Raw genomic sequence first — 24,344 nt, forward strand, 5'->3', positions numbered from 1 at the left:
ATTGGCCGAATTGATTCTACTCTTGCAGAGTTGTCAGCGTCTTCAGTTCCGCTACATTTGCTGAACAAATTTTTTGCAGGGTCTTTGCTTCTTTGTCAAACTGCTGCTAGCCGTTGCTGCGTCGTATCTGGTGTCTCTTACGCAGTGTTTCGGATGTAACGAAGGCAGTTCGGTCTGCTGAGTTGCTCTCAGTCTCTCTTAAGAGTGTCGAGGTGGCCGTCTTCCTGACCCAGTAACTTCAGCGTTGTGTAACTGGAGATTTAGGATCCCCTGAGCATTTGATGTTCACATTACCACCCCGAGTGGAAGCTAGGATACATAAACCCCCTAGGGCGAAATGTTACTAATTAAGAATGCCAACACATTAAAGTTTCTCAACATAGTAACAAACGATATATGTACTAAAAGAAGCTCACAGTAGGTATTAGAGACAGAGATACGCATTTCAGAGACGTCAGCAGAACAGATGGCGTATGCGAATGATGAAGTGTGAAAGGACGGCAGTAATACGATTGAGAGGAAATTTCAAGGTCACAAGTATCGAAAAAACACTGTGCGATCACTGCTATGTTGTGTTATGTCTGGTAATAAGAGCGTATGTAATTGTAGTTTGATATGAATACTCGTACATTAGTTCTTACTGATAGTATGGTATTGTCATTTCGAATGAATTGGGAGAAGATGGCATCAAGGAATGATGGCTGTTTGCTCGTGTTACTTCACTACGTCAAGCGCACTCAGTGATCCTTGAGTGCAAGTCTCGAGTGGCATGTGCAGTTCTAAACGATGTTTTTCGTCTTTGGGACCAAAAAACTGTGGCAAGTATTAAAATTTACGTTGCAAAATAATCGCAGATGTATTTAAAAACAATAAATGTGACTTCTGTGTTTTACCAGTTCTAATGGTGTGTTCAAGATGTACTATATATCTTGAAGTATGCGTGCGTCCGGTTACTTTCCGTTGTGTTTGCTGCCATGCTGTATTGCGACTTGCATCTCCCCCTCCCGTTATCTGGAAAAGACAGAAGAAAGCCTCCATTCAGCAATGGAGTCACATAAAACTGGTGGCACTAACAGTTTTCCAGCTTCTCAGAAGTATGGGAAACCATTTGGACATGCGTAACGATTCTGTTGTAAAGCAGTAAGTATCAACCATAGAACATTCAGTGTTTGCAATACAAACTTTTATTTTGTAATGCTTGACCATAAAATATACAATAAAATTGCTGATGATGTCAAACTTATTTTGCCATATTCGGGATGACATGCAACTTGTAACAAAGGAAGCTACTATGGGACATAATTTCACATACATCGTTTTCAGTTTGAATAAATCTTGCCAAACACGTGTGATTAATCTCGTTTTGAAAATCTCGAAATATTACGTCATAATTTTATGTAGAAGCAATAAGTATGGCCTCTTCCGCCGAGACATATAAAAATAATCGTGTTGACGCTATGTTTTGCCGAGGCGCTCAATAACTAGACATTGAATTATAATTTCAATTTTAAATGCTTCAGCATAGACGTACAGGCACAATACGAGGGTCTTCCATAAGTAATGTAACACATTTTTTTCACGTCCAATTTCACGAAGTTCGTTCCAATAGGAAGGGGGTTGGGGTATACGAAGCCTTTATAGTGGCGTATGTAACAGAGGTGCGTTCCAAGCAGAGAGCTGTTACTGAATTTCCTTTGGCGGAAAACTAGAGCATCGCAGATAGGCTCTCAGAGAATGTTTGCGGAGACCTGGCAGTGAACAAAAGCACCGTGAGTCAGTGTGTAAAGCGTCTGTTATCAACCCAAAAAGAATTACGTTCCTTTTACTTGCAGTGCACCAACTACGCACACTTTGTCATTTCTCTCTTTCGCCCATGTTGCGATAGACCAGGGCGCGCTACTACACTCTCCCGCTCACCAAAGCGGTCTCTCGGTGAACATGAATTAATTGCATCCAAAGTGGATCCCACGCGGAACTGCGGGCGGGCCAGCGGAACTTGTCGCAGTCTGCACTCCCCCCCCACTCCGCCGCGGTGGAGACGGAAGCGGCAGTTAATGGAATTGGAGAGCTCTTGTGCGCGCCGCGTTATCTTAATCCGCGCGACGGCGAAGAGGGGCCCCGTATGCTGTTATCTCGCATCGAAGGAGCAGCCTGGTCTCAGCCGCGCGACATTAAACGGCGCTCGGGGGTTTCCACATGCGTCACTACGCTCGCCTGTAAACAACAGCCAAGACACTCTTCTAGCGATACCTGTGAAAGATCGCAGTATGGCGTGTTTCTTCCGCGAAAATGTCAGTCTTCAGTACCAATAATAAAAATGAAAAGCCTTCTTGTCTCTCTACTCGAAGACACTAATCTCCGAAACTACTCTACGAATTTTCGTGTGTGTGGTTGTCACAGGTAACTTCACCGTAGCTTGGGGCAACGTATAGGTTTTATTCATCAAAATCGGAAAAGAAAAAGATATCGTAATTTAAAATTTTGTCCACAGTAATATTACAAATACGAAACTTACTCTGTTACGTTTCCACGACTAAACCGCTCAACCAAATTTGGTGTAGAGACGAGGAAGAACAGAGGCTACATTTGAAAGTAAAAAATAAATAAAAAAGTAAAAAAATTCCACATCTAAGAGGGTGAAGAATGGAATGGAACATTCTCTTTTACGACAGTAAATATAAGCCATGTTAAAAAATTGTTAAATTTACTGAATAACGCACAAGTTGTATAATGTATAGTACTGTGCTAGCACAATGCGCGCTCCTGCACATGAATCAGTGTACACATCGCTCGACAGCGGCGCTGCTAATGCGGCCTCATCGTGCATCGTGACAGCCTGTTGGGGAGGGGGAGGGGGGGGGGGACGAGAGCGGAAAACACATCGCGTGTTGTGTTTGCCCGAACAGGCAGACACATGGGGACCTACTTGCAATGATACTCGAACACAGCTGTGGGTGACAGCTAGTACAACAATATGATATGCACCATTTTATTTCATGTAGGTGGTGTTCCACATTTTGTAAGTACACTACTGCCCATTGAAATTGCTACACCAAGAAGAAATGCAGATCATAAACGGGTATTCATTGGACAAATATATTACACTAGAACTGGCATGTGATTACATTTAACGCAATTTGGGTGCATAGATCCTGAGAAATCAGTACCCAGAACAACCACCTCTGGCCGTAATAACGGCATTGATATGCCTGGGCATTGAGTCAAACAGAGCTTGGATGGCGTGTACAGGTACAGCTGCCCATACAGCTCCAACACGATACCACAGTTCAAAAAAATGGTTCAAATGGCTCTGAGCACTATGGGCCTTAACAGCTGTGGTCATCAGTCCCCTAGAACTTAGAACTACTTAAACCTAACTAACCTAAGGACATCACACACATCCATGCCCGAGGCAGGATTCGAACCTGCGACCGTAGCAGTCGCACGGTTCCGGACTGCGCGCCTACAACCGCGAGACCACCGCGGCCGGCATACCACAATTCATCAAGAGTAGTGACTGGTGTACTGTGACGAGCCAGTTGCTCGGCCACCATTGACCAGACGTTTTCAGTTGGTGAGAGATCTGGAGAATGTGCTGGCCAGGGCAGCAGTCGAACATTTTCTGTATCCAGAAAGCCCCTTACAGGACCTGCAACATGCGGTCGTGCATTATCGTACTGAAATGTAGGGTTTCGCAGGGATCGAATGAATGGTAGAGCCACGGGTCGTAACACATCTAAAACGTAACGTCCACTGTTCAAAGTGCCGTAAATGCGAACAAGAGGTGACCGAGATGTGTAACTAATGGCACCCCATACCATCACGCCGGGTGATACACCAGTGCGGCTATGACGAATACACGCTTCCAATGTGCGTTCACCGCGATGTCGTCAAACACGGATGCGACAATCATGATGCTGTAAACAGAACCTGGAATCATCCGAAAAAATGACGTTTTGCCATTCGTGCACCCATGTTCGTCGTTGAGTACACCATCGCAGGTGCTCCTGTCTGTAATGCAGCGTCAAGGGCAACCGCAGCCATGGTCTCCGAGCTGATAGTCCATGTTGCTGCAAACGTCATCGAACTGTTCGTGCAGATGGTTGTTGTCTTGCAATCGTCCCCATCTGTTGACTCAGGGATCGAGATGTGGCTCTACGATCCGTTACAGCCATGCGGATAAGATGTCTGTAATCTCGACTGCTAGTGATGCTAGGCCGTTGGGATCCAGCACGGCGTTTCGTATTACCCTCCTGAACCCACCGATTTCATATTCTGTTAACAGTCATTGTATCTCGACCAACGCGAGCAGCAATGTCGCGACACGATAAACTGCAATCGCGATAGGCTACAATCCGACCTTTATCAAAGTCGGAAACGTGACGGTACGCATTTCTCCTCCTTACATGTAGCATCACAACAACTTTTCACCAGGCAACGCCAGTTAATTTCTGCTTGCGTATGAGAAACCGGTTGGAAACTTTCCTTATATCAGCACGTTGTAGGTGTCGCCACCGGGGTCAACCCTGTGTGAATGCTCTGAAAAGCTAATCATTTGCATATCACAGCATCTTCTTCGGTGGGTTAAATTTCGCGTCTGTAGCACGTCATCTTCGTGGTGTAGCAATTTTAATGGCCGGTAGTATAATTAAAAATATCACAGCTCCACCAGCAAGACCTGCTAATAAATAGAGCTTTATTACAGCCAGATCGTCATGAAGTAACTTAAAGTCGTTTATAACGACTTACGTGACAATGTCAAAACTTTGGCGTCAATAAGTACTTTTTTTTTATTTAATCGTATGGCTAGGGGCCGCCGTCGGTCACACCGGTCGCTGGGTGCCGGTCTCTCAATCTCACGCCACTTCGGCGACCTGCAGTCGATGAAGATGATAGGATGAGGACAGCACAACACCCAATCCCTGGGCAGAAAAAATTCCCCGACTCAGCCGGGAATCGAACGCCGGCCCAGAGAATTGACAATCCGTCACGCTGACCATTGACCTATCGGGGGCGGTCCTCAATAAGTACTGCAACAATTTTTTTTTTCTGAAAGCATGTTGGTTCTATTCAGAATTCCATACAGCATTCTTTTGGCTACAAAACCCTGTATTGCAACATGATCTTCGATAAATGCGACGGCCTTACGCCTCCTTACTGGGAGAGCCTGTATGCCCGCATGTTACCACTGTACTGGTCGACATCGGAGCCAACTTCTTACTGCATCAATAACACCCACACCATCTACATATTGATTCTCACGCAATGCATTATTCATTAGGCCACACACATAGATGTCGAAAGGTGCGACATGCGGGCTGCAGAGTGGATGAGGAAGAACAGTGAAGTTTTGTGAGCTCCACTCTGGTGCGCAGACTTAAGTGACACCTTGCGTCTTCATGGAGAAGGAGAAGTTTGTTTACATTTTTGTGGTGACGAACACGCTGCAGTCGTTTCCTGAGGGTAGAACAACACGCTTCAGAGTTGATCGTTGCACCGTGAGGGAGTACATCAAACAACACCTTCAGAGTCCCAGAATGCCGTTGCCATGGCTTCAGCTGTTGAGTGTGCGGCTTTGCACTTGGTTGGTGTGACGCCACTCCACGGATTGCCGTTTTGTTTCTGGTTCGAAGTGATGAACCCATGTTTCATCGCCTGTGCCGACGTTCGACAGAAAATGGTCACGATCAGCCACCTAACGTGCAAGCAACTTCGCACAGCCGGCCGTTGGGGCCGATCGGTTCTAGGCGCTTCAGTCCGGAACCGCGCTGCTGCTACGGTCACAGGTTCGAATCCTGCCTCGGGCATGGATGTGTGTGATGTCCTTAGGTTAGTTAGGTTTAAGTAGTTCTAAGTTCTAGGGGACTGATGACCTCAGATGTTAAGTGCCTTAGTGCTCAGAGCCATTTGAACCATTTGAACTCCTTCGTTGCTTTTTATGGTCTTCTATTAGGAGGCGAGGAACACAGCGGGTTCACACCCTGTGCGTACCCTAATTGATGGACGAGTGTGTCAGTACTACCAACAGTATTTGCGCAGCGAGGTGTTTGATTGTGATTTGCCTGTCACCTCGAACGAGAGTATCCGCACGTTCCAACAATGCAGGTGTCACATCTGTGTGCGGAGGCCCGCACGCGGGAAATCGGACAGGTTTGCGCGATGTCGTTGCGGTGATAACACACGTCTCGCCCAACGACTCGCCGTCTTTTTATTCACTGACAGGTCTCTATAGACGTTCTGCAAGCGTGTGAGAACACCTGCAATGCTCCGGTTTTGCCACCGAAAGAAGCTCAATGACAGCTGAGTGCTTGGAGCGCATCTCCTTTACAGGCCCCATTCTGAAGGCTACATACCGAACCGCACATATTGGAACTTCATAAACTATAGAAACTGAAGCCAGAATATTCCAATATGAGCCACAACAAATTCCGCTTTTTTCCAACGTACACTGGCCGAGAAAAAAATTTGTTGCATTACTTATTGAACGCCCCTCGTGCGTGAGGTCCGTACTTTTACACTATAAATAATAAAATGTAACAAACAATTTTGATTTTAAGTTTACATGTACAGTCTGTTTACACTGTAAATAATAAAATGTGACAAACACTGTTGATTTTAATTTTACCTATACAGTCTGGATAGTGGAGTCTGGCGAATTTGACAATGCTCTATAATAGGGTTACATGTCATCTGCATTATATATTCTAGATCATAAACAAAGTGCGGAAGTTTTGTTTTTACGTGTATAGAATCAGCTACATACCATAAAACGAACTTGCAGATGGCACGATGTTCGCTGAGTAAAAACGGCAAAAAAAAAAAAAAAAAAAAAGCACGGAAAATATGTCACAAACAGCGACAATAATTCTCAAAAACATGCTGTAACATACAATAGCTAAGATTAAAAAACCCACTGATGATGGTGATATTTGTCGGCGGAAGTAGTTTGGGAAAACAAAGAAATAAACGAATAACAAGGTGTTTTGCACGAAAGCGGACTAAATTTTTGATATTGTTGTTTTCTATGCAAACACGGACCAAATGGAAGAGTTCCAAGATAAAATTACTGACATTGCATGTTTGCTGCGTGCACATTTTGGACTTTGCATATTTTTGGCTAAGTCTGATGACATAATACTTTAAAAGACGTAGTACATCATTGGAATATCTATTACACGTTCCCCTTGTTCTTGTACAGCTGCGAGCAAAGACTATGAAAGGTACTGACAAGAGCCGAGTTAATATCTTAGAGATGTGGTGCTGGAGGAAAAAGTTGTGTGCACCGTGGACAGAAAGAAGAACCAATACTTCCAATTTCGAATAGCCCATATTGCAAGGCAAATTCGAAGGCACAGGACCAATAGGAAAGGCAGTAACTGGATGGTTGGATCAAGCAAAGAAGATTACCGGCCTTCCTCATCACATTGTAGTAAGAGAGCTGAAGATCGCTGTGGACGGACAAGAGTCGCTTACTTAACAAATAAATAAATAAATTTGGATACGATACTCAGCAATGAATGAATCGATTAATTACGATGATGAATTCTCGTTTGTCTCTTGTGACTCAGACCACCCAACGGTCGTCGGTATTAAATCGGAAAGGTGTCCGATCTGTCACACATGTGTTACTCTAGGCGCTGCTGCATTAAGTGCACGTCAGGTGTGGCCACCATGTCCTAAGCACTACCGCCAGGATCTCCATAAAGTACCAAAGCCGTCAGTTACCAGCTTTCCTTTCCCTCATAATTCTTTTTCCCACAATCTTCAGCCAACGGTAATTCCCATTCCCTTGCGTCCAGTTGTTTGGTTTTCTTAATCTTCTGAGCTATAGTTCGATTGGTCAGCGTACATACGTATTCGGAAACGAACCCGGCAATGTTCGCAGTTGGTAAATATGTATGGTAAATGGATGAACGTCTAACCATCTACTCTTCCCCGCCCCCCCTCTCTCCCGTCTCATTCTCTCTCTCTCTCTCTCTCTCTCTCCCTCCCTTTCTCTTTCTCTCTCTGTCAATATTCTTCTCTCCATCTCTCATTGTACATCTCCAGCTCCCTTTCTCTCTGTCCTCCACATCCTCCCTCCTTCTTCTCTACGTCATCTTCTACCGCCCCTGTCCCCTCCTCACTCTCTCTCTCTCTCTCTCTCTCTCTCTCTATCTATCTTTATCTCTTCGTTTCCTCTCTTTATGTCCATTTCCCCCACCCCCATCTCGGTCTATGTCTTCTTCCCTCCCTCCGACCTTGTTTATGGTTATTGCAAACAAAACCTTGATTGGGAACTGAAGTCACTTAGAATGAATAAGCAGCTAGCCACTATGGCCGAGCGGTTCTAGGCGCTTCAGCCCGGAACCGCGCTTCTGCTATGGTCGCAGGTTCGAATTCTGCCTGGGGCATGAATGTGTGTGATGTCCTTACGTTAATTAGGTTTAAGTAGTTCTACGTTCTAGGGGACTAATGACCGCAGATGTTAAGTCCCATAGTGTTTACAGCCATTTGAACAATTTCGAATGAATAAGCAAATAGGGGGGACATCACTGGTGTACTGGGTATCAGACAGACCTGTCCAGCTGCTGGATCTGTGGGGATAGAGGCTTCAATGATAGTATTTCGCATTATTTTAATCTACAAACGGGTAGTATTACGAAATTTTGGAAGATTTTTTTTTGTTGAAATCGACTGTGTGGAGGAAAGCAAAACAGTATATAAGGAGAAAGAATATATATGGGAGAAATAATTTGTCTAATGATTCAACTGCCCTTTCATGGTAGTTAAATGTGACTACGAGAGAGAAAACGAAACTGCACATTTTCAAAGCCCAGAATTTACATTTTGTAATCGGTTTCAACAAAAAACATGCACATTGTTGTTTAAAAACATATATCGTCTGTGTACGTGTGAAACTAAATGAGAGTGTCGTGTAAAAATTTCAAGGACATTGGTCAAGAACTTTTCGAGATTTTTGGAAAAAACTTTAAACATCTTGTCTTTATATAGAGGTACAGATATACATCCTAGATTCAGTAATGAAAATTTCACGCGTGGCTTCTCAAGGTGCGGTGCACAAAACTCAGCGGTAGGGGCAGGTCAGTCACCCTGAGGCAGCTTAACTCGCCACACACAAATTACTCAAATTACATTCCTCTAGTATTTGAGAATTAGAGCACTTCGCGACGTCCAGTAAACTCAACACACAATTTCAAACCTTTCCCAAACTTTTTCTGGATGACACGTCCCACCAAATAATGGAAAGAAAAAGTTAATCACTTACTACATCTTCAGTGTTCATGCAAGTAAGCTTTAGCAGCAGGCATAAGGGTTTAATTTATTGTTTCTGTACTAGTGACTCTATTCGCAACACCATTTGCAGACACTATCCACTTACAACGCATGATGTATCTGCAAAATTATGCCACTGTACGAGACATACTTCCGGGGATAAAACTCCTTTGCATATGGGAGGGAGCAGGGGGAAGAGGTGGGAGGCGGTGTTTAGTGGTTGACATATTAAAGTAATTACACATTATTCCGCCATGCCGCTTCCTCGCATAGACCAGTACAGGCAGACACGGCAGTTCGCCCGTACGGACAACGCCGCCTGTAGTGGCAAGCGACGGCAACGTACTACGCGGTCGCCGTAACCCTTTTAAAACGCTTATCGAAGAGCGAGCGATTTGCCATGCAGCAGGATCCGTAGCATGTAAAAAGAACGAATGGGAAGATTACTACAGACTCGGGCCGAGCCGGACTCCAACAAGACAAAATTGTGAGGTCACTCTGCGTTTCAGATACCTTATTTGCCATTTTTCACGTTATATTTTGAACGCTATACGCAGGCTGAATCAGCTGATATCATGAGCGGTAACGTAGAGAACTACTGCAATGCATCGCGAGGCAATTCCCACAATCGGCAGGCAGATAGTGAGTATGGCCATAAGTTCTGGAAGTACGCTGGTGGTGTGAGAAACCGCACTATGCGTGGTAGCGAATCTATCTACTGTAGACCCCGGGGACCACCCGATATTTTGGTGCGAAACAACAATTTTTTTCTATACCAAATATTAATTTTTAGCTGCACCCGGCCACGCTTTGCTATGGCTCAGTGTGCTTAAATGGGAAACAAACGAAAGAGAAAACACACGTTTTTAGTATACCCCTCTCTCTGGTCACCACCTTCTCCACCTCTCTCTGGCAATCTTCTCCTCTCTCTCTCTCTCTCTCTCTCTCTCTCTCTCTCTCTCTCCCCGTCTCCTTCTGTCCCACTTTCCCCCTCTCTCAGTCCATCCCCTGTCCGCCTCCGGTAGCTGAGTGGTCAGCGAGACAGAATGTCAGTTCTAAGGGCCTGGGTTCGATTACCGGCTGGGTCGGAGATTTTCTCCGCTCAGGGACTGCGTGTTGTATTGTCCTCATCATCATTATTTCATCCCCATCGACGCACGAATCGCCGAAGTGGCGTCAAATCGAAAGTCTTGCACACGGCGAACGGTCTACCCGACGGAAGGCCCTACTCACGCGACATTATTATTTAGTCCATCTCTGCCTGCTCCCTCTCTCTGTCCATCTCCCCCTTCCAGTTTTCTACGTCCATTTCCTCGCACTCCTTCGTCTATCCCCTCTTCACCTTTGTCTCTGACTTTGAGCCTTGTTTATTGTTGTTGCAGATTCAAATTCTGTAGTATTATTCTAATCGCAAACCAATAAACCATAAAAATACAACTTTTCTGTTTCCTAACAACATGTAATGGGTGAATAACTTTCAGAGATTAACGATTTTGAAGAAACCAACATTTACATTTTCATAACTTTTCCCGTTTTGTTAATGTATACCAGATGACTTTGCAGCAGGTATATAAAAACACGTTAGTATTCGAATGCAGTTCTATGTCAAAATTTCAAAGCATCCCGTGAAGAACTTTTGGAGGTTTGAGATTTTGGAGAAACAAACATCTACGTTTGTACTTATACAGAAATTATTAATGTTCCAAATCGCTAATCTTCGAAAGTTTATACCTGAATGCTTTGAAACTTTGACACAACGTTTTAATGTACCTACTGTTTTTAAAATACATGTAATATATAATTTTTAAAGGTACACGGAAACACGCCTGTAGCCTGTCTTACAATACAACGTTGTGTCAAAATTTCGAAGTAATCGGTCAAGAGAGACACACGTTTTGGAACAAACATACATTAAATTTTTTTGTCTAGATTAGAATCCATTTTTAACATAATAATTGCTAGGTGCAGTCGAACAGCAATTAAAGGTTCTTTACTATTATAACACTGTCCAGTATACTAATTAAAATAAGAAATGATGGTGTGTACGCTGTCGACAAAGCACCAATTCTTCCGATGTCGTACAAAGTTTGTTAGCGATCCTTGTTGGGAGACTAGTAAGTCACTTGGCGTTGGTATGTGCTTCTGATCTGAACTTCGTGTCAGCCATACTCTCGATTTTCAGTATCCTACGAAATTAACTGTAACAAACTGAGTCATTGTATATCTTACGGTCCTTAGCAATAAAAGTTCCGTAACGACACCCCAAACTGATCTTTGAAGTAGATTTGATACCTTCAGAACGTTTCCAGTTCACTATTGTATCTGATGCGAGAGATGACACCAGGCTTGTAGAGAACACATAGGAGAAACGCCTACACGTCGATTCACAAAGGTAATCTGAGAAAGTTCGAGTCGATGTCGGGGCACACATTTTCAGCTGTCCCCATCGAGGTATATCATCAACACCTGTCGGCAGCTGAGGGTCATCATGGTATCTGTTCTTTCGAGAACAGTTACTATCTTCATATGTAGTTAAAGGCTATCCGGCCATTGACTTTCGTCTGTGCGAATGCGCACAGGTTTCCCGAACTCGTTCGGGAATCGTCACCTTAGTTGGCGCGAGTATTGAATGGATGGACAAATGTCTATTAGGTACATTACGTATGTAGATTGTGACAGTTGGGAATGTAGGTCTCACGGGAAACGTGCAAGGGATAAGTCCCTCCAGTCGTGCTATTCATCTGTGTCCTCGGTGGAACAGATGGATAGAGCATCTGCCATGTAAGGAGGAGATCACGGGTTCGAGTCCCGGTAGGGGCACAAATTTTCAGCTGTCCCCATCGAGGTATATTATCAACACGTGTCGGCAGCTGAGAATTTCAATTAATTATCATTTAATCTGAGAAAGGTTTACCTTTTCCTTGCAGTCTCGGGAAAAACGCAGGCTCAATGGTTCTGTACAGCCCCTACGTCACCTTCTGCGGACTCGTGGCTATTCCAAGATCCGCGGAAGTTTAGTGATCGAGTGGATCCTCACGATGTGCAGCAGGAGTAACCAGCCGCAGTCAGGGATGTTGCGAGGAAGCCCACATTTCCGGTGCGTTTCCTTTCGAACGTCTCTGACTGCGCTCCGGACCCCCCCCCCCCCCCCCCCCCCCCCCTCCTACTTTCATCAAGGTCGTCACGACCGAGATGCCGACACAGCAACGCTGTTTTCCTTAGGCCGCAGCATAACATCCTGTACACGGACAGGAACAGCGTCCGGGGAATGTGAAGCAAGCCGCTAGCCAGGGGGAAGTGTCAGTCGGCGCTCGAAGAGTTCACGCGACTTGACGTGTAGCTACGAGAGCAGGGTGCTTTCACAAGTAATTGCATACGACGTGCGGTTACTATCTTTGCCATAGAAGGGTATTTCTACTTTTAATATGAAAGATTATAGTTCAAATGGCTCTGAGCACTATGGGACTTAATTTCTAAGGTCATCAATCCCCTAGAACTTAGAACTACTTTAACCTAACTAACCTAAGGACATCACACACATTCATGACCGAGGCAGGATTCGAACCTGCGACCGTAGCGGTCGCGCAGTTCCAGAGTGTAGCGCCTAGAACCGCTCGGCCACTCCGGACGGCAAAGATTATTGTGCAAATTGGTTAGATGACGATAAATTCCACTTTAGGATAGGTAAAGTAACCATAGAGGCAATTCTGACGTTGCAGCTGATAATGGAAGCAAGGCTCACGAAAAATCGAGACACATTCATAGGATTTCGGGACCTGCAGAAAGCGTTCGACAATATAAAATGGTGCAAATTCTGAGAAAAGTAGGGGTAAGCTATTGAGAAAAACGGGTAATACACAATCTATGGTTCAAATGGCTCTGAGCAGTATGGGACTTAATTTCTGAGGTCATCAGTCCCCTAGAACTTACAACTACTTAAACCTAACCGAGGCAGGATTCGAACCTGCGACCGGCCGGCTTGAATTTGTAGCATAATAGAAAAATGCTGTACCTATCCTGAGGTCTAGGATAAGTAATCTCGCTAATACTGTATGACATGAAGGTTAAATGGTATAAGACACAAGACCTTGATTATGGCAGGTAACATCACAAAGAAACTGCACATCTAGTAAATCGTACCAAGAGTTAGCCACTCTGTAATTTGTTTATAACTATGTCTATGTAGTGGCTGGTACATATACTGCCATTATTAGAATGTGTAACAACTCGTATGTTATGAACATAAACGGAATACGTAGCAGACAACCTCTTGTCATAAGATGTTCAGTGCTTGCTGCAGAAACATAAAACTGGCAAAGTGGTAATTTGATAGAAGATGTCATCGAAAATACTGGAAAATTTTTTTTGATGGCTTCTAGTCGATCATTTAATATTATGATGGGCAGTCTTTCATTATTGCAATAAATATGCAGGTTTTTTAATATAGTTTTCTGTGTTTCGGGCAAAACTTTCATATTTTGTTTCATATCTGTGATTTTATTTTCATATTCTTCATGCGTAGTTCAGATACCGATTTAATTTGCGAATTAGTATGCTCTAGTCTTGTCTTTCGAATATAAAATTTATTGCTATGACCACATTCTAGTTTATATATACTTATGAGTCGTTGTACTTATTCTTACTATCGGCTGTGTGGCGGTTTGATCTTAAGTGCCTTACACGCCGTTTAAAATGAATTTTCACTGTTTAGAACATGCCCAGCTTACGTAAACAGATGTGTTACTGTGTACTGCGATGTAACAAGCATCTGTGAGCGATATTTGTATCGACATGGCGTTTTGCACAAGGTGTATTATATTTTTAAATATTTTAGTTATGACAAACGTTTGGGAAAGTGCTGGTTTTTATTCACTTGCAATTAATACTGACTTACATTCAGTGTCGAGAGTGTATTATAAACATACACATGCGTTTTTGAGGATTTATCGCCATAATCTTCTTCTATTACTTCCATCCCTTCCTCTTTCTTCCTATTGCCTTTCTTCGTCCTTCTGCCTTCTTTCCTTTCCTCACCCTGTGAAGTGACACAGTTCCTAAGACAATAGACTCTCGCGCGATCAACCAGAATTAAGTTATCCGCGCAGTTCCTAAATGCCTTAAGAAAACTGCTGTGTTGGCTTTTCGGAAAGTTCTTGTCCCGTTTCTTGTCTCGACATTATCCGAAACATGCTCATGGCTGAACTCGAATGGCCTTGTCATTAATGAGATGTAGCCGAGCGGTTCTAGGCGCTTCAGTCTGGAACCGCATGATCGCTACAGTCGCAGGTTCGTATCCTGCCTCGGGCATGGATGTGTGTGATGTCCTTAGGTTAGTTAGGTTTAAGCAGTTCTGAGATCTGGGGGACTGATAACCTCAGATGTTAAGTCTCATAGTGCTCAGAGCCATTTGAACTTTTTTTTTTTTTTTTGAGATGTAAAGCAATAACTTTCTTTTCTTCCCATTCTTCTATCATTCGTCCATGCTTCATTTCCTTCTTCTTGACTCCTTTTCCTTTCATCGTCTTTTCACTTTGTTCTTGTTTGTGGGGAACTGTAGATAGTCAGTCTGTCTTTATTATTCGTGGTATTAAACAATCATAAACAAGGAAATGTGCGGTAATACTCTTCAAATTCCACTTGTTTATCGTTAGATCACTCAGTCAAAATCCTAACGCCAAGGGAAATTTAAATGCGTGTGACAGATTGCATCTTTTAAGAGAACGGTGGAAGTGTGCGTGATTGTTGCACGTGTTTACCTGTCTTGGATGGGGAGAAACATGCCACTCTCTATCTCTAACACACCAGTAACAAAAAGGATATTAAACAACATATAATAAATAATATAAATAATTGGCAGTGCCTTACCCCTTACCATATTAGCAAATGTAAGCATTACTAACTAGGTTGTCTCAGAACCATTTTCCAAAAAGATGGCTACATTAGTCCGCCCTAGGTTATTTTTACTGAATTTGGACAGTTGTTATTAACGTCGCACATAGGACGGTGAATACCATTTGTCATGTAGATTCAAAGTTTGAAATATCAGTTCTCATTGTGTACCACATAGTGCTAGCATTCCCCCCCTGCACTCAATCCGTTAAAATAAATTATGCTAGCATTCCCCCCCTGCACTCAATCCGTTAAAATAAATTATCAACTCCGATAGCTTATTAGATGTTCAAATGATCAAATGTGTGTGAATTCCTAGACTTAGACACTCCTTAAACTAACGTATGCTAAGAACAACACACACACCCTTGCCCGAGGGAGGACTGGAACCTGCTGCGGGAGGCCCCGCGCATTCCGTGACAGGACGCCTCAAACCGCGCGGCAGCTAATTAGATCATTGAATCATTGTTTCTCTACTCTTCCTGAGTCATTGACCATTTATCAGCAACATACCTCTTTCATCATTACAATTTTTAAATACGTACTGATATAAATGTGAACATAAACGACATTCAGGCGTCATGCTTCAGACATGATTCGTACACCATACGTCTTACACCCTATATAAACTTCCATGAACCGATACACACCTACCTACCTCAACTCAACATCTCAAATACATATTCCTTCGTCATCCATTAGTCACTTTCATTAATCTCTGCACAAAAACTCCTCAACGCTCCATTAACTCTCTACATTGAGAAATTAGTGTAGTAATGTTTTATCTTTATGTGACGTTTATGAACTGTTATTTATACACGGCGCGTATGTAGATAATGTAGTCCTTTTTCATGTTGGTTTTACAGGTGCTTGACAAAGAAAAGTAGTCGAAATTAGCTAATTGCACGATTAAATAAAAATCGCATTAAAGCCTACTACTGACCATGTTTACATTTATTAAGCATCTGGAGGCTGTGGATCCCCACAAATAAAATTTTTTTAACGCTGCACACATTATAAACCTGATAAACTTCATAACACTACTTCTCTCTATATCTTAGTATTACTTGCAATTTCATAACATCACAACACCACTTCTCTCTATATCACAGTATTGTTTGCATAGACCAAATTTGACAAGTATGAGCCACTATACACATCCTCCTATTGACAATACTCATCAGCTGTTGTTTAGCTACAATTCTATACAGTTTGCTTGCTGTTTCATTTGCTTAGAAAACATTCAGCAGCCTAGCTCGCATAGAATATTTCTTTATTAAAGACAACCGCTTTCGACAGACTTTGGTGTAATCTTCAGGTCTTAAAAATCTTAATACCTCGACCTGTATGAGGCAAAACTACATTTATCTTTACGTAAGGGGATGCGGACCCCTTACAGATCTTCGTATTAAAGGTCATAATTTCAGAGTTATCAGGAGGCACAAAGCACAAATGTCAAGAGTAGCTGCTCAGAACAAAAGTAAGATAAAAGAACATCTACAAAAGGATGAAAACCATTTTTCATAAATTGCAATGATACCTATGATTTAAATCAGTTTTCTATTTTACAAAAAGAATCAATGATTTTTTATTGTGAAGACAAATATGGACTAAGGCTTTTACGAATTCATATAACAGATACTCGAATCACATCATCCTCAGATTGTAGATAGCGTAACTGTTGGGTATTAGTCTTTTTTTGACAGTTCATATAATTCTATCGATGGTTTGCACTACAAAAACTCAAACTAGCCAATATTTGAAGTGTGTCACAGTATGAGTATTTACGTTTTAAAGCAATATGAAGGGAGAGGTAGATTTGGGCTTGCAAACTAGCGAATAAATCGCATAATGCTGAATTAAGGAAATCTTGTTTCTGCTACAGATTAAAGCTAAGGCGTAATTTGCAAATTAGCTTGCGCCAGTGCCATCTTTACGTGTTTTTAAACACCCAGGGGTAAATGCTAAGCATTAAGACTAGCTGTAGAATGCAAAGCAGCTTTCATGAAAATTCACGTGTCTTACATCAAGCTAAGTACCGGCTTTTTGCAGCTGCCGCTTCTGATGTTATGGTATTCTTAAGATATTGGCTCGGCACCTAGCCAGATCGTTACTTTCTACGACTTGGCAGCTGACCAGCGCAATTTCTGTGCAAATTTTCTTTCCAATAGCATGCCAGATGCGGTTAATATATCTCGTATCAATGAGACCACTGGCCGTCTGATTTGACCTTTAGTTTGAGTAAATTTGGTGCTGTCTTCCAATTTAAGTGTCGTGCTTACATGGCTTCATGGTTCTGACTAGTTCCATTCTGTGAAAGTATAGGCAAGAAAATAATGTTATTTACTGTTATTATTGACACTTTCCTGGCGTAATGAGTGTTCTGTGAGGTTTGGAGTTTGCAGTTCGATGACATAGACATCGCCGGCCGGAGTGACCGAGCGGTTCTAGGCGCTTCAATCTGGAACCGCGCGACCGCTACGGTCGCAGGTTCGAATCCTGCCTCGGGCATGGATGTGTGGGATGTCCTTAGGTTAGTTAGGTGTAAGTAGTTCTAAGTTCTAGGGGACTGATGACCTTAGCTGTTAAGTCCCATAGTGCTCAGAGCCATTTGAACCAATTTTTGACATAGACATCGTGCAGCGATATTTCGGATGACAATCACACATTCGTCTTCAGGTGAGTTTCACTCTGGCGTTTGCTGGTGCACGTCGCTGATGTAATACAAAAAATTGATGCGATGGCTCACGGAAGTGGGTAGCGCTGCATGACCGCCCACTGTTGAGTTAGCACCGTCTGTGGTATATTGTTCCATCTGAGGGGAGCAGGTGCATGCGCAACTGTGATATTCCGTGCACGCCCTCGAACGAATTGTGGGACCACCGAGTTTAAATTCAGTGGTCAAAATAATAAAATCAATTGTCGCTAGATGTGTTATTAGCTGTAATGATTTTTGTCTTTCTGAAGCTATTGAAGAAGGAACTAAGTCTCGTGCCGTATCAAGTTGAAAGCGACTATCAAGATTATAAGATTTTCCGCCAAATGCATTTCCAAAAGTTCCTAAATAAGTGCATCTCAGAAGGCTCTCGTCAAGACCATGATTTTCGTGGGAGAGAGGTCCACATAACATCTTGTAAAGACAGAGTGCTCTTCTATGGCTGGCTTACTGGGGTACACAAACACCTTGGACAGATCACAAAAAATAGCAGCTGGTCATATTTTATTATTTAAATGTATTAATCTTCGCTGAGTGAATCTATAAATATGATTCTTGGTCGAACAACTCTTCTGGAATTCAAACTGTGATGCGCTAAGTAAATTGTTCCTACTTAAATATGAAACTGCTCTTGACAACATAAGTTTTTCAAATATTTTGGAAAAAACTTGAGTAAGGAAATTAAACGATAATTATTTAAGCCAGTTCGTTACAGGAAACGTGCTCCGCGCAGTCCTGCAAGCAGCGGATACTGTACACCCTCCATCGTCATTGAGAAATAGGTGGGGAACAATGTGGAGCTTGTGTAAATGAGGAGATCGATATTGAGGGAAATGCTAGGAGAAATGTAGAGTCCTTGTCGATTTATAGATCAGTTACATCAAGTCGCAGATCAGCGCAAACTGAGTAATGGAAGCTTTTTCATTTTCCCCTTCAGTTGTTCTACGGATCCGGATTTTTTCCCCAACGTGAGTTGTGCTCCACCTGTAGACACACAAACTCATAAATTCAGTAAGAAAGCTGTATTTTCCATATTTTCTTCAAGGCTGCTACCAATGACACAGCTGTATGCCTGCGATAACTGCACTTTCAAGCCGCGCTGTCTAGGGCATCTTGTCACGGTCCGCGCGGCTCCCCCCGTCTGAGGTTCGAGTCCTCCCTCGGGCATGGGTGTGTGTGTCGTCCTTAACGGAAGTTAGTTTACATAGCGTGTAAGCTTAGGGACCGATGGCCTCAGCAGTTTGATCCCATAAGACCTTACCACAAATTTTCCAAATTTGTTGCACTTTCAATTGTTTTTCTTGAAGTGGACATGAATATTCAGGTGCAACTGCCACGTATTCTTTTATTAGATTTCCATCCGCGAAACAGCGCAAGCACTTCGTTAAAAATAATGCAGTTTTGTAGCTCAGCCTAACGGCACACTCGCATGGTTTTTCTTCGTCTTCAGAGAGCTTCCTTTTAAGTTCTAAGACCTCCGGTACAGACTCAAGTACTTCGTATTTTCGTTTCATTATTTTTCGAGGTGGTATGGCGTTTAGTACCTTTCTGAAAGTATTCAGCTCCTTACGATGCACTAACAAGGGGAGACCACGACGTTGAGAATAGGGATTTACTTCAAACTTTGTAAACCTTCTGTAGGCCATTAAAACAACATAATGTGCAAGTAGTAAGGTGCACTATCCTCGCAATTCCGAGTAAATATCAAGAGAAGCTCATCTATCGTGTAAATTATGTACGTGTGCTAAAATGCCTTCTGTAAGAAGTCTGTGTGGCCAAGTAGTTAGAATTCGCGCGTTGCAAGAGGGTCGTGGACGAGACAACAGTTCGAAATCGTCATGTCATTCATTATCTGCAGTGGTCAAGTAACAGCAAGTCACCGACATTTTTGGAGTCGAAGCGTAAATCCTGTGATAGTCAAAAAATTTGCACCTACACTATTCGAGCACCCCTACGCAGGTTAACTGCCAAATGCAGCCTGCCTCTGTGTCTGTAGCTCGAAGCGTGGAGGTGCAAAGTAGTTCCGGGTGCCTTAAAATTTAATTAAAAATAATCAGTAGACAAATAACATGAAATTCACTGAAACTTCATGCAAATACACGTGAATTTTTTAAATTATATTACCTCTCAAATGCCATATAAATTAAATAATCTGACCAGTGATGAAAAAATATAAATTAAAAATTGTTTGAGTGGGAGTCGAACCATCTCCTCATACACGTTCTCCTTACGGAGTTCGAACGTTAACCATCTGTTCACCACCGACTCGTACGTTCATCACCTACTCACATATACATAAGGAACATAACAGACGCGATTTCCTCGGAATTGCCAGTGTAGTGCACCTTACTACTTCACATTATGTTGTTTTAATGGCCTACTAAAGACGTACAAAGTTTGAAGTAAATCTGTGATCCCAACGTCACGTCCCCCTTGTAAGTATTTTGCGAAACCACCGTTTTTGTGTAAAATGGTAAGAGTCCTTGCACCAATTTCACAGTTTCCATACTCCCCACCACGCCGCAAGTGTTCTGCTTGCGAACATGAGCAGGCGCGAGTGCTTACGCTCAAAATCAGCAAGTTGTTAAGCCCTGATTTGAGCCTTTCTTGTCACCTTTATTATAAAGATGATGATGATGTTTGATTTGAGGGGCGCTCAACTGCGCGGTCATCGGGACCCGTACAAAGTCCCAATTTTTATACATTACATTTTTTTTACGCAATCCAGTGTAGCCACTGTCAGGAATGATGATGATGATATGATGAGAACACCACAAACGCCCAGTACTCGGGCAGAGAAAATCCCTAACCCGACCGGGAATAGAACTCGGGACCCCGTGATCCAGAGGCAGCAATGTTAGCCACTAGACTACGAACTGTGCACTTCTTATAAAGAGATCTAACAGTGGCATATTTTTGTCTCATATACGAATGCATGGTTTCGCGGCGATGTCTACTGCTACAATTCTCTTGAGCTTCCAGCCGCGTCAAGTGGTCTGAAATCTACGGGGTTTTGGGCGAGTATTCCTCGACCGTTGTCAAGTGGTGACTGTCTTCTGGTTGCTGCTACCGTCCTTACCTAGCCGCGCTGCCTTTTGTGACGTTACTGGTACTCGCTCCAGCACCATATAAGACTCTCTTTTTTCCGCCGCGCGTGCTTCAACCTAACGGTGGTCTGGTACCATGCCGTGCTCAGCTGCAGGCCGCCGCCTTTATTGCGAGTGTTGTGACAAATTGTCATCTAGATCGCTCTATTTATTACGCTGCCCAGAAACTATTAGTCTCTATATAACAGATGTCTCGTCGAATGATATATGATGTCCGTTTTCTAGAGCTAGGTTTGCTATCGCCGATTTCTCAGGGTGCCGAAGGTGAAAAAATCGCCCGTGTTCTACGCACAGCCCATCCGTCATAAAACTGTTCACACCTACACGATATTTTACATGCTCTGGCGTCCTAAGGCCTATATCGTCTTTCACAGGCATCATAAGTTGTCGAAGTTTTGCTCATGTCATGAATACCGAGTTGATTTTATGCCTCTTTAATAGCCGGCCAATCTTTCCTGTTTCTGAGCCACGCCGCGCGTGGCAGCCGTGCGGTGTAGGGCGTCTTGTCACGGTTAGCGCGGTACCCCCCCCCCCCCCCCCCAACCCACCGTCGGATGTTCGAGTCCTCCATCGGGTATGGGTGTGTGTGTTGTCCTTAGCTTACGTTAGTTTAAGTTAGATTAAGTAGTGCATCTAGGGACCGATGACCTCAGCAGGTTGCTCCCATAGTCCTTACCACAAATTTCCAATTTACTGAGCCACAGAATGGCAAAAATTCTAGCTTTTCCTGGTACTTCTCGGGATCCGTTTGCTTACATGTTTTCGGAAAGATGGCTTGTGATATCTGGTAGCCGTTTTCATTGAATACTTTCCGTAAGTCGCTCAGTTCCTTCGGCAGGCCTTCAGCGTATGAGACAGCTTCTGCTCGATCCTACAAGGGCCTCAGAAAAGAACGATCCTGCAACGGATGGTGTTCGCTGTTAGCGTGTAGATATTTTTATGTGTCTGGAAAAGTTGTTAGTTCCAATGATGCATTACGTATATGACTAACGATATTAATTATTGAGTTTGAAAAAGTTTTCAGTTTTCTTGATTTTAGCCTTTGGGCAACCGGTTGAATAACATATAGGGTAGCGTTCGGACAGGTTAGGTTTGAGACAGCCATTGATGGGTCTCAATATCTCTTAAAAGTGCGACGTTAACTCCCTCAGCACGAGCGGTTATGTACGAGGCAGGAGCAGCATACTCGCTGGCCGACTAGCGAACTACCGGGTGGTTAAAATGGTTCAAATGGCTCTGAGCACTATGCGACTTAACTGCTGAGGTCATCAGTCCCCTAGAACTTAGAACTACTTATACCTAACTAACCTAAGAACATCACACACAACGATGCCCGAGGCAGAATTCGAATCTGAGACTGTAGCGCCTAGAACCGCTCGGCCACTCCGGCCGACGGTGGTTAAAATTAAGGTGCAATTACTTGTATAGGTCCATCGTGGGCTGTAAGTATCGTGTGGCAGTGAAACTTGGCGAATGCGCTATTGCGCTAATGCGGAACGATTTTACTCTGGAAAAAGCCTAACTCTGATTTTGGCCACCAGGTGCAAATGTGGTACTGTACGGCATGTCGTCGACTTCTCCAGTGGTCATGTTGAGCAATCACTAATAATACACTACTGGCCATTAAAATTGCTACACACGAAGACGACGTGCTACAGACGCGAAATTTAACCGACAGGAAGAAGATGCTGTGATATGCAAATGATTAGCTTTTCAGAGCTTTCACACAAAGTTGGCGCCGGTGGCGACACCTACAACGTGCTGACATGAGGAAAGTTTCCAACCGATTTCTCATACGCAAACAGAAGTTGACCAGCGTTGCCTGGTGAAACGTAGTTGTGATGCCTCGTGTAAGGAGAAGAAATGCGTACCATCACGTTTCCGACTTTGATAAAGGTCGGATTGTAGCCTATCGCGATTGCAGTTTATCGTATCGCGACATTGCTGCTCGCGTTGGTCGAGATCCAATGACTGTTAGCAGAATATGGAGTCGGTGGGTTCAGGAGGGTAATACGGAACGCCGTGCTTGACCCCAACGGCAGTCGAGATGACAGGCATCTTATCCGCATGGCTGCAACGGATCGTGCAGCCACGTCTCGATCCCTGAGTCAACAGATGAAGACGTTTGCAAGACAACAACCATCTGCACGAATAGTTCAACGACGTTTGCAGCGGCATGGACTATCAGCTCGGAGACCATGGGTGCGGTTACCCTTGACGCTGCATCAAAGACAGGAGCGCCTGCGATGGTGTACTCAATGACGAACCTGGGTGCACGAATGGCAAAACGTAATTTTTTCGGATGAATCTAGGTTCTGTTTACAGCATCATTGTGGTCGCACACGTGTTTGGCGACATCGCGGTGAACGCACATTGGAAGAGTGTATTCGTCATCGCCATAATGGCGTATCACCCGGCGTAATGGTATGGGGTGCCATTGGTTAAACGACTCGGTCACCTCTTGTTAGTACTGACGGCAATTTGAACAGTGGACGTTACATTTCAGATGTGTTACGACCCGTGGCTCTGTCCTTCATTCGATCCCTGCGAAGCCCTACATTTCAGCAGGATAATGCACGATCGCACGTTGCGGGTCCTGTACGGGCCTTTCTGGATACAGAAAATGTTCGACTGCTGGCCTGGCCAGCACATTCTCCAGATCTCTCACCAATTGAATACGTCTGGTCAATGGTGGCCGAGCAACTGGCTCGTCACAATACGCCAGTCACTACTCTTGATGAACTGTGGTATCGCGTTGAAGCTGCATGGGCAGCTGTACCTGTACACAACGCCATCCAAGCTCTGTCTGACTCAATGCCCAGGCGTATCAAGGCCGTTATTATTGCCAGAGGTAGTTGTTCTGGGTACTGATTTCTCAGGGTCTATTCACCCAAATTGCGTGAAAATGTAATCACATGTCAGTTCTAGTATAATATATTTGTTCAATGAATACGCGTTTATCATCTGCATTTCTTCTTGCTGTAGTAAGTTTGATGGCCAGTAGTGTAAAATGAACATTATGCTTTTCTCACGTTGGCCTTTTCTGCCCACATCCCGTTCCTAATCCGTTACATATTGACATTTTCCTTAAAGTCTTTCTTGCATTCTCAGCGCCACATTTGCACCTGGGGCCCAAAACTAGAAGTAATTTTTTTTCCGGCGTAAATCGGTTCAGCATTAATGCACTAGAATATCTACCGAGTTTCGCTGCTATACCATAATTACAGCCCACACTGGACTTCAGTGAGTAGTACTTTAATTATTACCACGCCATACCATTGCCGCTGTTTCTACCATTTTCTATGTAGCATCTCAATATGAGCCTACAACGTCGCAGAGGGTATTTTCACCACTGA

General features: G+C 43.5%; 1 long non-coding RNA gene across 1 annotated transcript in view; it reads left to right on the forward strand.

Annotated features, from left to right (window-relative positions):
• The window catches only part of LOC124619372, a 547,306-nt gene that overhangs the window by 522,738 nt on the left and 224 nt on the right, over positions 1-24,344 (forward strand). The window lies entirely within an intron of this gene.

The sequence above is a fragment of the Schistocerca americana genome, chromosome 6, assembly GCF_021461395.2.
Source record: "Schistocerca americana isolate TAMUIC-IGC-003095 chromosome 6, iqSchAmer2.1, whole genome shotgun sequence".
In the NCBI taxonomy this organism is placed as follows: Eukaryota; Metazoa; Arthropoda; class Insecta; order Orthoptera; family Acrididae; genus Schistocerca; species Schistocerca americana.